Consider the following 13,428-nt stretch of genomic DNA (forward strand, 5'->3'; position numbering starts at 1 on the left):
GCTGTCTTAACTGTGAAACAGTTGTTCATGTTCAAATTGACCAATCGAAAACTGTAAACTTTGAGATCTTCACATTTACGGAGGCAGATGCTGGAACTGAAGAGAGTTGTCTGTCACTAACATATTTGCTGCTCAGTTATCCCAAACAATAGATAGGGCAGTTTGAAGTAAAGGCTTGGAAGTAGATGAAAATAAAATAAAATTAAATTAAAAAATAATAAATAAAATAATAGTATCTTATTATAATGCAAATTTAGGAAAGGAAGCATGTCAAATGTAATTCAGGAACCTGAGGACACCATTTTACTGAGGTTTTGACTATTGATTTTTCTATAACATTTTCTAAATACCCATTTATTGCACAAATGTTGGAACATAATACTTAGGTTACCAGCTATTCATTATATAATAAATCTTTTTATAATCTATTCTTATGTTTTCTCTTCAGAAGAGATTTTAAAACTATGTTAAAATACAAATAATAAAATAATAACACTGTAAAAATACAGAAACATGAGTTTAAACATTTTAAAAATGCCTTGTGATTTCAAATGTTAGTAACAGCTAACAGTGTTTTGCTTCTAAACTACTCTCTGAATAACTGAATTTTTAAAATCTATTTTCACTTTCCAACTTCATTCTAGTTTATTCATTTTCATATGTATATTTCAAAAAATATTGTAATTATGAATTTGACATTCTACCTTTTATCACTTTAACATTTTTAATACTTTGTGTATTATGTAATTTTCTTATGCGTTGATTTCAATGACTGCAAAATATTACATCATGTCGCTAAACATATTTACCCTAACCATTCTGTTACTCCTGGAGATACAGGTTATTTTTACTGTTATAAGCAATGCTAGGACAAATACCCATTTACATATAAATAGATTTTTTTTCTAAATAAAAAATAGTAAGTATCTAGAAACATCCACAGAGAAGGCAATGGCACCCCACTCCAGTACTCTTGCCTGGAAAATCCCATGGATGGAGGAGCCTGGTAGGCTGTGGTCCATGGGGTCGCTAAGAGTTGGACACGACTGAGTGACTTCACTTTCACTTTTCACTTTCACACATTGGAGAAGGAAATGGCAATCCACTCCAGTGTTCTTGCCTGGAGAATCCCAGGGACGGGGGAGCCTGGTGGGCTGCCGTCTATGGGATCACACAGAGTCGGACACGACTGAAGTGACCTAGGAGCAGCAGAAACATACACTTCTAAAGTGACGTATGTTCTAGTTCCTAAAAGTAAATTTGGTTTATTTCACTGATCAAAAAATATATATGGCACTTTTCTAATTGAATTTTCATTACTGATAATTAATATTGTTCAGTTTGATGGAAATTATTAAAATAATGAATACGTTTGTTCTGAAACCCAGAGAAGGAAATCTTCCAAAGATATGCAGCAAATTCATACAAAAGATAGGAAAGTAACCTAAGGTCCCTACATTTTGTTTAACCTTTCTTTCAAAACATGTTTAATTGCATACCATGAATCAAAATCATCATTGCTGTCTCTTGGGTACTAAGATGAGTAAAACCATCTTTGCCCTCAAGAAGGTTATAGCCTATAGGGGAAAATGGGCAAAAACATTCATTTTTGGTGTAGTAAGTTCTTTTAGAAGAACATACCCAGGTATCATTTGATAATAATTATTAATATCAATTCAGTATTACATTTTTGATGAGTGATTTTAATCTCCATAATAGTCCTTTGAGATACAAGTAAAATCGGGCCCATCTAAAGGGCTTCCCAGGTGGCACAGTGGTAAAGAATCCACTTGTTAATACAGGAGATGTGGGTTCAATCCCTGGGTGGGGAAGATCCCCTGGAAAAAGAAATGGTGGCCCACTCCGGTATTCTTGCTTGGAAAATCCCATGGACAGAGGAGCCTGGCAGGCTACAGACCATGGGTTCGCCAAGAGTCAGACACAACTTAGCAACTGAACAACAATGATACTGTAGAATCGCTTGATGATAAAAGTTAGAGACTAAAATCATGACAAGATGCCCCATCCACACCTTGTTTTCCATAGACCTGGAATAAAATACCATAAGAGCGTCTGTACAGGTCTCTGATGTAGCTCTCTTCTTGCTGACATGCTCGTATGATCTGCCTCAGTACTGGCATATTGGTCTGGAGGGCAGATAACTACACATGCAATTTACAAACAGTAATGCTTGCTCTAGCACATACAGGCATTATGAAATGTCCAAGGCTCAGCTTTTTTGTGAAAAAAGAAAAGATGTGAGAGAACTTAACATATAAGGGAGATTTAATATATATTACGAGTCTCTAAATTTCATTAATTTTCATCAACATTTAAGTGTTGAATACCTTCTGGGTATAAGACACTGGGGCTTCCTGAGAAAGATACCATTCCTGACTTCAACTTAGTTCTAGAGGTTGGTCATGCAGATCTAATCAACTCTTAACTCTGTCTGCGAAAAGGCTGAGACCTAGATGTGAATGCTAATGACTGCACTGTTAGAAAAAGCTATCGACATTGAACTTTGTATCTGAACATAGGAAGCAACACTTTCTGGACACTGATTATTCTCTTAGTAGACATTAAATTTTTTTTTCAAAACTTGAGCTTCAAGATGCAGGATCCTATCTAGACATAATATCTGTGATTCAAATTATCTGTTTCTCTAGTGGCGTCTTCTTAAAATCCTTGAATTCACAATTTATTTATTTAAGTAGCTTAATAACTCAGAATTTAGTTTGATCTACCCAGTGCATCTATTAATACTTCCCAGATGAAGAGACAGATTTGGAGGCTACACAAGGCTGCACAGCCTTAACATGGGAGCCTTGGGCCAGGGGCCAGGAGTTGCCCAGTACTCTTGCTAAACTGGGATACCTCATTCTTGGTATACTGATGGTAAATGATTTTGTACACCTGATGGGATGGCTACTGACACTATGAAATGACTATTCTAATCTTGTCATGGTTCTTGCCATGAAAGGGGATTTAATGAAAGAGAATTAGACAATTTAGTTTCTCCATCCATGAACAACCTGTAGAGAGACATGCCTGAGTGGGTCAAATGGAAGGCACCATGGAAAATGCTAGCAAAGTGGGACCCTGCTTTCTTCACACTCACATATTTGTAAGAAAGCTAGAAAGGAAGACAGGGAACCCCAGCTCCACTATGTAGTACCAGGTGTCTTAGTTGAGGAAATAGCCTTGTTGGATAGGGACCTCCAGAGTGAAGCTGCAGGAGTCAGCCTGTTCTGGCTTTGAACTGACTCAGACCATGCAACTAGTTTCTTGCAAAGTGATGCCAAGAAAGAGACAGACCGAAAATAAGCCTCCCAGGGCCATCAGAACTTATCTTTCTTCACCTCTGTAAGCTTGGGTAGATATAAGATCAATTTGCACATGAAAACACAAAATCCCTGGAGAAGTTAGTCTATGAGTCCAAAATTTAAGCAAATTTCATATTATTACTCAGAATAGTAGATTTTAGGAAAGTTTTGTTTTGATTTTGGTTTCTAAAATTGTTTATTTTTCTGCATGCTTAAGGTGGGCCTTATTTCTTGTCGGAAGTTAAAACTGGAAGGATCTTCAGAAACCATAGTGCTGAGTTCCTTTGGTTGTGACTAAGAGAGATGAAGAGGTTTTTTGTAAGGACATAAATAGAGTGACCACAATGGATGTCTAAATCAGTACAACTTTGGATGCACCTCCAATGCACTATTACTCTGGGAGAACAGGCATGAAAGGAAATACCACAGGAAAACTAGCCTTTATGGTTCCTTTAGGCATAAAAGTAAGTAATGATGGTCTCCTTTGAATTTGGTTATCAAACGATTTTGCAAGTGCACCCTCTTCTGGATCAGGAGGCAGAGCCCAAGTCTGTGGGTGTCGGGTGTCAGAAGGATGGAGAATGGCATTTCCCCAGGCTGTGTCACCTGCCCAGCCTGACATCTGGACACCATGACTTTGCAGATTTGAGAATAGGGTGAAAAAGTGATGAACTGCATTCCAGTTGTATAGTAGGGGAAAGACAGAAGCACACAGAGATGTGTGTGCATGCACATGGGAAGGTGCGGCTCATTATAGCCCCGGGCTGTCTTCATACCCAGAATATTGGGCGTGGGGACAGCAGACACATTTTAGACCCTGCTTACCTGTTAAAGGGAAGGGAAACCCAACCTCCTTCCAGATTCTTCTTGGCTCAGGGTCTGGGGAACGAGACTGCTGTGTGCAAACAAAGCTGACAGGCATGAATAGAAACAGGTGCGAGGTGACATGTAACACAGTTTTACTCAGGTGAAATTAAACAAGTTAACGGCCATGGAAAATGTGTGTCCTGAGAACTTGTTTTTATTTCATTTTCCAGCAAAATGGAATGCCAGCAAAACTACATTTTCAGGCTAAGTTTCCTGACCATAGAGTGCCAGGGAAGCTGAGAGATTTCATTTCACTGTTAAAGTAACAGTTATCTTTGGGAGAATGGAGGGAAAGCCCATGAGGCAGGGGTGAGAATGTGGTGAATATCAACGTTTTAAAAAACTAGCACCAAATTTAATGTATTGCTTAGAGTTACATAATGAGATGATTTCATTAGAGCGAATAACTCGTGTTACAAAAGCGGTGATAATTTAAAACCGGTTTATTTTGAATGAGCACATTAAATGCAGAATCTCAATAATAGACTAGTTTAGGAGTAGATTACACAGTTTATTTTCATATATTGTTATCCTGTGTGTGCGCGCTCAGTCACTCACTCATGTCTGACACTTTGCAAGCCTGGGGACTGTAGCCTGCCAGGATCCATGGGATTTTCCCATCAAGAACACTGCAGTGGGTTGCCACACCCTCCTCTAGGGGATCTCCCTGACCCAGGGATTGAACCCGTGTCTCATGCGTCTCCTGCACTGGCAGGCAGATTCTTTACCACTTGGCCACCTGGGGAACCCATGTTCTTACCTTATTACATGTTTAATTTAGTGAACCTAAACTCCATCTATGATGTCTCTCCCTGGTCACACAGTACAGCCATCTGGTTTCCACAACCTATCAATGACAACTCTGGAATCTGTTTTCAATTTTCTGTATAAATCATCAGACACAGGCTCTTTAAAAATGCATAATTGGCTGCTTTTATTTAGCACCTACTCTACCAAGTATTGTGGGATTTTTAGAAAAATAACTCACAAAACTTTTGTTTTAGGTTTCTAGCATTTGTGCCACTAAAACGGATTCAAATAGTCTCAAATTTAAATCAGGTTTGCAGGTTGAGGAAACACAACTGAGAGGGCCTTTTATTTTGCAAAAGAAGTTGGATCTTCCCAGTGCACCAGCCCTGAGCACTTGTCTCAGGCATCCAACCCCAGAGGGATGGGATGGGGAGGGAGGCGGGAGGGGGGATCGGGATGGGGAACACATGTAAATCCATGGCTGATTCATGTCAATGTATGGCAAAAACCACTACAATATTGTAAAGTAATTAGCCTCCAACTAATAAAAATAAATGAAAAAATTAAAAAATAAAAAAAAGAAGTTGGAAGATAAGACTACTTTGGTCAACTTATTCTGTAACCTAGTGTTTCTTAAAATGTCAGTCACAATGATTTCACTTATCAGAAATAATTTCTCTGCTGTTTCTGAATCAAACCATTTCTATATTGAAATAAGGATTTTAGAAGGAGAATTTGCTTTACTTCTATAAATGGAAGAATGCAGTCATTTTAATAAACACAGTTCAGTTCAGTTCAGGCACTCAGTCATGTCCGACTCTTTGCGACCCCATGGACTGCAGCACGCCAGGCCTCCTGTCCATCACCAACTCCCGGAGCCTACTCAAACTCAAGTCCATAGAGTCAGTGATGTCATCCAATATTCACAAGTTAACCATAAAAAAATTCATGATTGTTGAAATAAAAGTATTCATCAGTAAGTACCTAAAAATTATCTTGTATATTCCCAGTGGTCTTCACACTGCACTTTGCTAAATGTTATTCACCCAGTGTCTTAGAAATGCAGAGCGCATGGGCATCAGGAGACGGCTGATTTAGCATGTGGGGAAACATCTAAGGCAGGGTCAGTAGGATTGGTTAGAGGCACTCTTATTTTCTGCACTTTTCTTTCACTACTGCATTTTGTTCTTAGAGAAGCCAGTTGCCTTCTGTAAAGTGTATTAATTCCCCTGAGCTTCCCCAGAACCATAAACATTTGCAATAATAACATTTATTCTGGTTCCTGAGAGGCTCCTCTGCTATTATGTAACACAGACAAGCAGAAAAAAAAAAAAAAAAAAAACATCTGCAGTCCTGTGGGGTCAACTCCCAGAAATATAATATCTAGCCACAAAAACTTTGCTATTTCCAGCTTTTTAATTTTCACTTGTTATTGTGTCTACGAGTACCATGTATATATAGATGGCAGCATTTCTCATCTTCTCTGAAAAGAGAAAAATCTCATAGAATTTGCTGGGCTCTCAAGGTATATCCTGGTGGCTCAGAGGGTAAAGCGTCTGCTTGCAATGCGGGAGACCAGGGTTCGATCCCTGGGTTGGGAAGATTCCCTGGAAAAGGAAATGGCACTAGTGGTAAAAAAAAAAAAAAAACCGCCTGCCGATGCACGAGACATAAAAGACATGGGTTCTATCCTTAGGTGGGGAAGATCCCCTGGAGAAGGAAATGCAACCCACCTCAGTATTCTTGTCTCGGAAGTCCCATGGACAGGGGAGCCTGGCAGGCTACAGTCTTTGCAATGGCAAAGAGTCAGACATGACCGAGCATCTTAGCATGCATGCATTATATATATTATTGCTAAATAGTTTTATTGGCCAATGAAATCTATTTGGCAAGATCAATAAATTGTACTAAAATTAAAATGTTCAAGAAATTCAGGAAAAAAATGCCCTTAAGTAATCACAACTTTGGAAGGATTATTTGACAGGGATCCTAGGTTAAGGCATCTCTGATGTCACACAGTCCTGGGAAAACGCTGCCAGGACAGGCCTTCCAGGGTTGGTAGGGTGGTGTGAGTTCTCTTTGCTTAGATACAGGGAGGCTTGTCAGGGACCAGGAAGGGGATGGAATGAGACTTTGTGTTCTGAGGTCAATAAAGTTTTGCACAGGGAGGGTTACTTTTGACTCTTAATCAGAGACTCCTTCATCGTCTTTCTCCATGGATTCTCCCATTCTGAATATTTTTCTCTACAAATAATAGTCTTTCAGTGCAGGAAAGGCAACGTTAGTGTCAGATGTTTCTTAAATGTATAACCCCATCCTCTGAATTCGTTTCTTCTTCTGAAAAATAAGGTGATTGTGTCTACTTTGACAGGCTATTATAAAGATGAAACAAGGTAATATTGACAGAACCCAGCATGATACATAGTAGACATTCAAATAAATGTCAGTTCTTCCCCAGAGCCAGTGTTGGACATGATATGGTATTTTAAAAATAGTGTGGATTTCTTCGTTGTTGTTTTTCAGTCACCAGTTCATGTCCAACTCTTTGCGATGCCATGGACTGCAGCCCACCAGGCTTTCCTGTCCACTATCTTCGGGAGTTTGTGCAAACTCATGCCCATTGAGTTGACGATGCCATCAAACCATCTCATCCTCTGTCACCTCCTTCTCCCCCTGCCCTCAACCTTTTCCAGTGGATTTCTTGCTTTTTATATATGTATAATACCTATTCATAACACTACACTCTACTTATTGTACATATGGTCATTGTACATTACTGGTTCATTCATTTGAAAAATATGGATTGCTATGTCCATGGAACAGACGCTTGGAATTTAGAGGCTAATGGAACAGGGTCCTGCCCTCAATGAGCTTGCAATCAAACATGAGAGACATACATTTCAACAAACGATTTTAATACAACTTGGTAAGTGCTGTGACGGCGGCATGCACAGTGTGTGGTGGAGCTCAGAAGGAGTGCTCCAATTTGGTGGTAGACAGGGACATTTCAAAATGGAAATGGATGCATATTGACTGTGGCATCACTGAAGGAAGAATTAGGATGCAGTCTGAGAGAACCTGGACAGATCTTACTTTTGGTTTCATTTCTGTGGGGTGTCTAGCAACAGGAGCCTTGATCCGAGGTCAGTTTAGACTGAAGCTGGGACATAAAGGGACTCTGTTAGTCTAGAAGATATACATGCTATCAGCTGTTGGGGAAGTCAGCAAATTCATACACACAAACATGTAAACACAGATATACACACATTATTTATGCTGAAGTATAGCTGATTTACAATGTCTTAGTTTCAGGTATAATATATGTATATATATGTGTGTGTGTGTGTTCTTTACATATTCTTTCCAATTATATTTGATTACAAGACATTGAATATAGCTCTCTGTGCTACACAGTAGGTCTTTATTGTTATTTTATACATAGTAGTGTGTATATGCAGCTATGTGTGACTGATACCAACTTTCTGGAGTCATTTAAAAGAGGGCAATCGTTCTGGATAATATATGTTTCTATTTGGAGTAGTGCACTGATAAAGATTTTGTTTTTAATTTGTGGTTACTATCTGGAAGTATAATATTTATTTGTTTGTTATCTATTCATTTACTCAATTACTTTACTCAATTACTTACTCAATCAAATACTTACTGATTTTCTGCAATGCCCAATCATTGTGATGGGCTCTAAGAATAAAGCAGTGAGTAAAATACATACAAAATCTGACTCTCATGAGACATACTGTCTAGAGAATGGGATAAATTCAAATAGATTACCATGAAATAATAATTATGAGACATAGCATGAAGAGAAAGTATGGAGTATTAGGAAGCCGGTAGCTTTAGAGCCCAGTGTGAGCAGAGTGCCAGGGACGGTGTCCTGGGAAAAGGTGGGTTTGGTGCAGACCTGAGGAACGCAGATGCTTTTAGTAGGTGAAGATAGAGGGAAGGAGCAGAGAGGTGAATAGACTTTGGAGGATGTTTAGGGCAATAAACCGTCCTGTAAGATGCTGTAATAGTGGACACATGTCATCATGCACTTGTCAGAACCCACAGAATGTACAGTACAGTGAAGTCTAATGTAAACTTCAGTGGACTTTAGCCAATAAGAATCTATCAGCGCTGTAAGAAGTACACTACGCTAATGCAGTACATTAACAGTAAGGGAAACTGGGGGTGCACAGAGAGGATATATGGGAAATCTATCCTTTCTGATAAATTTCTCCATAAATCTGAAACTGCTCTAAAAAATAAAGTCTATTAATTTAAAAATATAAATAAATCATGGCATCGCCACGAATTGCTAGAAAGCCCAAACTAAACAGAGAATTCTGTCATATGGCAAACAATGGGAAATTTCTGGCTTTTTGCCCAGGGCTCTCCCTTGTCTCAGGGCGGAGAGATTTACTGTGCCGGTATCTCCCGGACAAATGTGAGAGATTGAGGTAGTAAGAAGCAACCGTACCTGGAGTTGTGCATGTTATAGTCTCTGAAAAATACAAAAGCTGCCATGAAGTGATTCCTCAGGCTTCTGGGTTTTCTTTCTGCTCAGCGCGTAGCGATGTGTCTGAGAGGGTCACAGCAAGAGCTCTGGGGCAGGATGGAGCAATGTCAAAAAGCCCAGCAGATTCCCCAGGAAGCTATAAATGTTAGAGGGAGATGTTACTTCAGGTCATCAGAGCCCTCGGTGGTAGCACCAACTCAAATTATCACACAGTTTTACAGAAGCGGCTTATTAATATCATTCTACAATTCTACACCCTGCCCCCACCCCCAGAAAAAAGGCCAAAACCAGAGAAAGGTACAAACACAGCGTCAAATATGTTTACAAGCTAAATGCACAGGCGCTAACTGCTAGTGATTCTCACCATGCCATATACTCTTCACTAAATGTGGACCCAGAGAATATTCAGTTATTTGATGCTTTTTCTCATTGCTTTGCTAATTGATTTAGAAATGAGAATTGACCCAATACTCAGTGACGGGCCATGTGTTCAGCTTGTGATAATTAGATATCACCAGTCATACCGTCACACCTTACATTCCCAGGCTGTTTTTCTGGGAAGAAATTAGAAAGCAATGAGGTGTGTCTTCATAAAAGTGAGCAGTCTCTCAAATTTGCATATGCTATTGTGAAGAACAAGAGCTGTCTTTTCCTTTGTCAATTTCTTTTCACATATTTGATAATCTTGGTACAATAGGACATTCTCATCTACATTAACCTCGGAAGCATACATTTTTCATTACAAAGAGAGACTTCATATATGCTCTGCATTCATTTCCAACAAACTGTCAATGGCTGGGTGTCAGTAACTAACTGTCAGTTACTGAGATGGACCATGATAAAACTGAGTGTGCATTTGTAACAGTATGATTCTGGGGAGGTTTATTCTTGTTTGGAATAATTGCTGATATTTATCTTAAAAGTATAAGTATACATGATCAATGCCAATACAATGAAAGATAGTGCCACACCTATGTTAAATTATGTTCTTGTAGTTGCTAATTTGCACTGAACATATTTTTCTAAATTAGGAAGACCGCTCCCACTTTTGAACAGTTCCTAGTTTTCTACTCCTCAGTTGATAAGATCAAGAAAATATGAAACACAGGATTCTTATGTTCAGATTCCCAAATGTCGGTGAGGTGGCTGTAATGAACAGATGCTATAAAGACTACAAAGGTCTATGGACCTTTCTCAACCCCATGTTCACGACAAAATAAGGCTCAATGTCTAGAAAGAAGGAAAGTTAGTTGTTCTTTCCATGACAGAAATACCATTATAGTGAACCATTACTGAGTATGCTTCTGTGTTACAGGCATGATGCTAAACATCTAACATGTGTTCTCTCATTTAACCTTCCAACAATCCTACACTGAATTTCTTTTATTATTGAATTTATAGCTAAGCAGAAAAAGTTTCAAAAAGGTTAAATTATGTACTTAAGGTCACATTGGAGGTAAAATGGCAATGCAGGATTTGAACCCGCAGACTAAACTGCCACTCCAGTACCCTTGCTTGGAAAATCCCACGGATGGAGGAGCCTGGTAGGCTGCAGTCCATGGGGTCCCGAAGAGTCGGACACGACTGAGTGACTTCACTTTCACTAAAATGCTACATCATTGCTAACCTATATTAACCACTATATATTTGTTTTACCTTATGGAAAAAAACACCTGAGGTTTTTCAGACATTACTGAACATTTGTTGCTCTCCACAGGGACTGGTTTTGAGCCAAGAATGATTTTAAGCTCAACATGGAACACCCCACCACACACACAGGCATGCAGGCGTGCACACACACAAACACACACACACTCTCTCTCCTAGAAATGATTGTCCTACAGAAACTGCATGAGTAAGTCCATAGAATGGTCTTAAGATAGGGCACATAAGGATTTTCAGAGAGGTTGAACAGAAATCCTCCCAACGTTCTTTTTAGCTTTTCTAAGATGTATCGGCTTCATTTTTAGTAAACTGGCACGTCTCCCCATTACAGAGAAGAGAGTGCCCAGTGGCCTTTCACAGCAGACAGTCTGGTTTTAGTAACTAGAAATGGGAAAGGTCCGAGCAAGCAATAGGTCCCATTAGCTTCATATTGCCAAAAGGAACAGAGAGGGTAAGCGAATGGTCTAAAACAAATGCATCTTTTGTTGTTGCTCCCAGGCTGTTGCCCAGGTACTCAGCTAGTGAAGTCTGTCGGTTTCTCATCCCATTTATCAGGGGGGGGACTGCAGGGAGGAAGCCACGTGCTCTGAAAGGGCTTCGTGGAGATTGTGCCCTGTCTAGAATGGGTATCTGGTAACATCTGCATGAAGTATATGTCAAGCTAACACACTTTTGGCTTTGATTTGTGGGGTACAACTTTAAAGCCTTCTTCAACCATCTGATTGTGAGAGAGGCAGGGTCTAAGCAGTTTTTTTTTAAGGTGAACAGCAGGTTATCATGCAGATATTCCTGCAAGTACCTTTTATGAGAGGCTGGGTGTGGTCTCTTAGGTCATCTGCATTTTTCTAATTAGTTAATTTTTACTTGAAGGGTAATTGCTTTACACTGTTGTGTTGGTTTCTACCAAACATCAACATGTATCAGCCATTTAATGAAAAGGTGCTCACCCTTCTCTTCACTTAACTGTCTGCGAGGGAGAAGTAAGGTTCTGATGAGATCTGCACTCAGCAGCCCCTATAAAAGACTCCGGCTCATAGCTCTTGCAGAGTATTACCTTGAGTTCACGGCCGCTTCTTAGTTGTCAAGACAATACTCAAGAAAACGCCTTCAATTTTGTATAGCAGAGCCGTGCTGCTCTCCCCTTCTCCTGTGCGTCTCGTCATAATTTTGTACATGGCATTCATTTATTCTACAGATATCAACTGGATGTCTCCTGTATACCAGGGCCTGTTTCAGGCTCTGGGGATAAAGCAGTGGACAAAACAGACACATATCCCAGTCTTCATATGGCTGATATCCTAGTAAGGAGAGACAAGCAACAAGGGGATGAGTTAGTAATGTGTGTACCATGTTAGCGAGCTTCCCAGGTGGCCCCATGGTAAAGAACCTGCCTGCCAGTGCAGGAGACTTGGGTTCAATCCCTGGGTTGTGAAGATCCCCTGGAGAAGGAATGGCGACCCACTCCACTATTCTTGCCTGGGAAATCCCATGGACAGCAGATCCTGGTGGGATACAGTCCATGAGGTTGCTAAAGAGTTGCTACGACTTAGTGACTAAACACTTTCCTGGTGGCTCAGAGGGTAAAGCGTCTGTCTACATTGTGGGAGACCTGGGTTTGATCCCTGTGTCGGGAAGATCCCCTGGAGAAGGAAATGGCAATCCACTCCAGTACTATTGCCTGGAAAATCCCATGGACAGAGGAGCCTGGTAGGCTATAGTCCATGGGGTTGCATGGACAGAGGAGCCTGGTAGGCTATAGTCCATGGGGTTGCAAAGAGTCGGACATGACTGAGCGACTTCACTCACTTTAGTGACTAAACCACAGCAACAACACCATGTTAGATGGCAATAAATACTAAGGAAAAAAAAAATATAACAGGGAAGGGAAAGACAGTGATGGACAAGGGAGGCAGGGAATGATGCCATTCCAACAGGATGGCCAGGCATGCTTTGCTGTGCATGCGCCTTGGAGTGACAACTGGAAGCAGATAAGGATTTAGTTCAATGTCACCTTCTGGGTGAGGTCTTTTCCAGAGTCTGTGAGTTATCTGGGAAAGGAGTCCTGTGTCTGCTCAGTCATTATGGAATGTACACTATGAGTTAAGTCTTTAGAGTAAAAAGTGAATTAGACTTTGTGCTCTCCCTCATGTAAGAGTAGGAGAAATGGTCATGAATAAATAATTGCAATGCAGTGAAATATGTAGAGATAGAGACAAAAAAAAGTTAAGCGGAAAACAGGAAGATAGGCAAACTGGGCCCAAGGGAAGTACTAACAGGCTCAGGCTTCTTCTCAATATTTTGATA

The 13,428-nt window shown here is 40.0% G+C and overlaps 1 protein-coding gene and 1 long non-coding RNA gene across 5 annotated transcripts in view; one reads left to right on the forward strand and one right to left on the reverse strand.

Annotated features, from left to right (window-relative positions):
• GRM5 (glutamate metabotropic receptor 5) overlaps positions 1 to 13,428 on the forward strand; it is a 598,074-nt gene that overhangs the window by 323,116 nt on the left and 261,530 nt on the right. The window lies entirely within an intron of this gene.
• LOC122430928 overlaps positions 7,884 to 13,428 on the reverse strand; it is a 262,437-nt gene continuing 256,892 nt past the window's right edge. For 2 of the 3 annotated variants that reach the window (XR_006266406.1, XR_006266407.1), the window contains 3 exons: positions 12,179 to 12,422; positions 9,421 to 9,595; positions 7,884 to 8,103 (listed from right to left, as the gene is read on the reverse strand). This is a non-coding gene — a long non-coding RNA (uncharacterized LOC122430928). The remainder of the gene's footprint in view (positions 8,104 to 9,420; positions 9,596 to 12,178; positions 12,423 to 13,428) is intronic. The other variant, XR_006266408.1, reaches the window with a different exon arrangement.

Source organism: Cervus canadensis, chromosome 29, assembly GCF_019320065.1.
Source record: "Cervus canadensis isolate Bull #8, Minnesota chromosome 29, ASM1932006v1, whole genome shotgun sequence".
In the NCBI taxonomy this organism is placed as follows: Eukaryota; Metazoa; Chordata; class Mammalia; order Artiodactyla; family Cervidae; genus Cervus; species Cervus canadensis.